Genomic DNA, 5,207 nt, shown 5'->3' with positions numbered 1-5,207 from the left:
AAGCCAATCGGAAAAGTGCCATTAAAAAAACAAAAAGAACATTCAGAAATACAACAGAATACAACAGAAATACATGTTATTATGAAATAAAATATGATGTTATTGTGAAAAGGACAGTCATAAGGTTAAATTTTAAATTATTTGCCTATTTATGTATTTATATATATATATATATAATATATATATATATATATATATATATATATATATATATATATATATATATATACACATATTTGTTTATATTTACCCATTTATTTAATTATGTATTTTGGCACATTTAGTCCTCCGTGCTTTTTTGACTATACCACTTGTAAGATTAAATTCTAATTGGTGAAATGTGATTTTAAAAAGTGGCTAACATTGTTATAGTGGTATTTGCTATTCGATGTTGCCATATGACTACTAACTCTTGGTTGTACGAGTGTCTTGGAAATAATTTACAAAGCATCAATTTTTTGTACACATTTGTACAGTACCTACATTCAATTTGCCGGACAACCAAATCACTTTAGCCCTCCTTCACTAAATCATATGAATCCTATCTGTTTTACTTACCACATTCATATGGCGCCAGATTTAGTCCATGGTTTATTGTATCAAGCTCTCTGATCCAGTAGAGTTCCCTCTCACCTAATTCTTTGGAACCATTGACATGCTCAATTGGATATATAATCAGATGATCAAGATGATGGTCATTTCTGTTGAAGTGATCAGAGATTGGCCGATGTTGGCGCTTTCTGATGGAAGTTCTGTGACCAGTGAACTTTTTTTGCAGTGTGGACGCAGTCTTCCCAACATACTGCACTTCACATTTTTTACACTGGATGATGTAGATGACACTTGGTGTCTTGCATGTCAGATGTTGGGTGATGTTGTACTGTTCTCCTGTAGCTGTGCTCTGAAATTTATCAGCACCCTTCCATATGTGCCCGCAGCAGCGGCATCCCTGGGAATTACACGTGTCAACACCCGTACGAGTGCCTGCAGTCCCGGAAGAAGGACCTTTTTGAGCCATGGGAGCAGTCTCTGGAACAGTCTCCTCTGTCCTGTGTTTCTCTGAGGGGAAAATGGGGTGCAATTAGGTTTCAGTTGTGGTTTCGAAATGTACAGCCAGGTTTCAAAATGTTGTTTTCACCGATTGCCTAGGCAGGCTATAAACATTTAAATGTCATCAATAAGAATCTCTTATAACATCCAATTGTATTGAATTTGCATACTCTGTGTGAATGTTAAGACTGTTAGTTGTACCCCCGCTGTGTTCCTTTTTTCCCCTCCCACCGGGTTAAATGTAACATTTCACTCCCGGTACTTTCTGTCAAATTTCTATGGAATGGTATGAAACAGAAGTTTCATTATGGTATGTAATCATAGTCGGGATGTTGGTGGTTTGTATTAAAAATGATAATCTGGTTGTAGTTACATTTTCAGAATTCAGCCAAATACGAAAACTGTTCGTTATTTCCCCGATCTAGCCTACACTAATACCTATACAGACAAGAGATAGCCAGAGATTTGAGACTGGCTAACATAGCAGAAAAAGCTAGTCCTGATTATTTACTCTTTCACATGGATGCTTTGACAATTTGCTCCAGTTAGCTGCATCACAGAGGTTGACCCTTTAGTGTTCAGCAGTTTTGAGGAAGTGGCTCATTGCCTGAATGTTTCGCACAAATATTCAGATTACACTATATCAGTTGGATGCTCTTCTCACATACTGCCTGTAGAAGCTGTGGAGTTATTTAAGTTATTTATTAGCTGGTTTTTCTGTCCTTGACATTGCAGCTCTTTTGTGGTTGGGGAGAGGACCAAGAATGGCAGAGCATGGCATACGGTCAGTCTGAGGTCTTTAGGGCAACAAGCCTCCTATCGAGTAAAGTTTGCCTAGATGTACGAGTGCATCCTAACTGAATTTAGGCTACTGTTGTATGGTGCACGGCTCAAGTTTGGACCACAGACCGTTGTTCTGGTCAATCAGATGTGTTATCTAGGAACTGCTCCTGCCTGCACCGACCTACTACTCTCCCTCTCTGGACTCGATTGCTATGCCTGAATATAAAAGCAGCGCCTCCTCATTGGCATATGGACAAAGAAATGCAGAAATAAATAAATACAAAATAAATGTATGAAAAAATAAATGAATCAAGAAATAAATACAGAAATAAATAGACACAGAAATAAACAAATAAAGAAATAAGTAAATAAATAAATGTATAAATATCCACTTATGTCAAAATTTTATTCATTTATATATGTGCACATTCATTTATTTTTACATTTTTCTTGCATTTATTTTTGGGTCATTGATTTATTTTATTTTTTGTCCTCCATACTGCCATACAACCAACATCTTCAGACTACTACGTATCGGGGGACTTCTTGGTTGGGTTTGAACCACACCTGTAATTCCCCCAAATCTTTGACTGACAGGTCTTACCTTTGAAGTGAAAATGTAAAGGAGGGGTTGTATATTCAATTTGAATTTCTGCACGGTTTTTGCGTGACCATTCGAAAATTATAAAGCGAACGAAAGCAATGCCATTACATTTGGTCACCCTTGTGCCACAAAAACATGAATATTAAATGGTAAATGGCCCAACTGAATTATCGTTTCATTTTTGTCATTCATAATGAGTTTACAATCAAACAAATTGCTATTTCAAATGGGGTTTTTTTCATTTCCACTTAAATTATGACGATCGTCAGATAGCCTATAGTGCGCACATTAACCAAAGGAGGGATTGATTTTCATTTGAATTAGCCTATGTAATGTTTTTGCGCCGATCGAATGAAAACGAAATGCAATTGCCGATTTGTATTTTTTTTGAATTTTGGCGCGGATATGCTTCCATAATTTTGCAGACCCAACCAGCACTTCTGACTTTTTGAGACGAAAATGTTGATTGATTTTTAAACTTTCCAGCCCAAGAAGTTTGCCATACAAATGCATTTGCAAAATATAAACAAGAAGTACTTATCACAAACAATAAAATCGAGTTACATCAACACACCTAAATTTGGCTAAAACAAGAGAGTATTCCCGGAGTGTGTAGTTAAGCGCACACCACGTTCCGCACCTCCAGGCAGCGTCTCATCATCCATACCATTACTTATCTTTCAAAAAAATTTTGCCATTAACCACCAGAAGGTAAATCTAGAGCCACTCACTGTTTAACACTTTTTGGAGACAGTCAGTTGTGGGTTACACATCCCAGGTTTACAATAACCGGTTGGAACGATTCCTTATATCCCAATACAGCAAACGTGCTATCGATATGTGTAATAATTATGCATTCAGTATCTAAATTTGTGACCGTTGAGGGACTCACCAGTGTTTCAACGAAAGGACAAACTCACTGAATCTTCACTTGTTTCTCAAGCCTTCCAATGAGTTTGAAAGGAAGGTTCGCACCTTAATCATCTACTTCCTGTCCGATAAGTTTCGTTTTCTACAGTACACCACTCCAGTGTTATCAGATTTGAAAACAGTGAACCCAACTACAGCCTCAACCCCGCCCAGAAAACGCCTATCGTACTTATTTTCTCCTGACGAACATGAACGTGTTTATTTCATTAGCACTTGCAAGCTCACAAATATGGAGGAATATTTCGGACAAAATTAAATAAATAAAAAAATACACCATGAAATGTTGGCATAAATAATTAAATGTGGCACGAAATGTACGCAGGTATTTATTCATTTATTTATTTCAATACTGTCTGTAATATTACATGTCCCTTAGCCTCATTAGAAACTTCCGTCCATGCTGCTTATTAAATGCTCTGGTTGGTAACAGGTGTTTTCAGCACTATATTACCATGCCAAACTCTTATTGCTACAGTATTGTACTTGGTAATGCACCTCAATTAATTTTCAGGTGATGAATCAAATTGGAATGTTTTGCTTTCAGCTGTTGATGCAGTTAACATGTCCTAACAGGAAATTAATTACTGTTCATTTGTATTGAGAACTTGAAAAGCTGATAATTGTCAGAACACTGCGACGGATGTTAAAAGTTGTCTCAAAAACATGTTCAAACATAAATGAAGAAGCAGATTAGAACAGTTCCTCCTGATATGATCGTGGTTATGAAACTACATGAAGTTTTTTAAAAGCAATTCTTTTGAATATGGCTTATAGATTTATGGTGAAAATGTGCAAATAGTGATATGCAGTTCTGCTCTCAAAATGTAATGCTTTCCATGAACTTCCTGACAGTGTTATAACATGAGTCACATGAAGGCCTCAATTCAAACAAATGAACAGCTTTGCTTCTTTCTCAGTTTTTGAATCCATTCAAAGACTTCAGCAGAGTCAGAACATAATGAGAAATAAGACAAAATGTATTAATAAACACCACCCAGAACTTTGGTTGGTCATTAAATTGTTTGTTGGTCAATGTAGCACGTTTGATTAATTAAAGATAACCTTGTTTTAAGAAACAGAATTGTAGGAAACTAATCTGAAGGAAAGGATAAGAAACGTTTGCAATTCTCCAAATAAATCGAAGTCTAGACTGAGCTGAGAAAAGGCACACTTTATTAAAGCAGACAGAAAAAATAAATAAATAAATAACAGTGTTGGGAGAAGCAACGTCAGTTCTATAAAACTTCAGTGATGATTCTAAAGACTTCTTAGTGTGGATGTAGTCTTTACATCGTTGCACAAGATAGATAAGTTACACAACTTTGCCCAAGGGATTGATTAGAGTAGTTGGGAGAGGGAAAGGTTCTGTGTTGCCAAGCAACCCAAGCTTGTGGCCAGGCAACATGGGCTCCTGTCGTAACTGGGTCAGGGATGCCACAGAGAGAATAGGATATGTTTTTGACATCAGGCGTCTCCCTCCCCACCTACAGTCAGTCCCAGAACAAACTTTCTTTGTACACTCAGTGTGCCCTGGCTTCTCTAAATGAGAAGTGAATCAGACTTAAATTCAAGTAACAATTTAGCTATTTTAAAAATTGAAGTGATTCATCTGGCAAACAACAAAACACACACAGTACAGAATAATTCCCTTCTTATACTGGGTACATTCTTCTTTATGAATGATAATTGATATGATTATATAATGCAAAAAATTATTGAATGGATAAAGTAAACACACAATATTATGGTTATACCCCCAATTTCCCACTACAAATCCCACACAAAGAAGGCATCATACACTGAAATATTAGATTAGCCTATATTGTCATACACCAAACTA

The 5,207-nt window shown here is 36.4% G+C and overlaps 1 long non-coding RNA gene across 1 annotated transcript; it reads right to left on the bottom strand.

Moving 5' to 3' along the window:
* Positions 1-232: 232 nt before the first annotated feature.
* On the bottom strand, positions 233-3,709 carry LOC135246760 (uncharacterized). Its single transcript, XR_010327901.1, has 2 exons — positions 3,330-3,709; positions 233-1,059 (listed from the first exon to the last, which is right to left on the bottom strand). It is a non-coding gene; the product is annotated as an uncharacterized LOC135246760 (long non-coding RNA).
* Positions 3,710-5,207: the final 1,498 nt, after the last annotated feature.

The sequence above is a fragment of the Anguilla rostrata genome, unplaced genomic scaffold (genome assembly GCF_018555375.3).
Source record: "Anguilla rostrata isolate EN2019 unplaced genomic scaffold, ASM1855537v3 scaf0868, whole genome shotgun sequence".
NCBI classification, from domain to species: domain Eukaryota; kingdom Metazoa; phylum Chordata; class Actinopteri; order Anguilliformes; family Anguillidae; genus Anguilla; species Anguilla rostrata.
The sequence above is the reverse complement of the archived record's forward strand: the minus strand, read 5'-3'. Positions and strand labels throughout refer to the sequence as shown.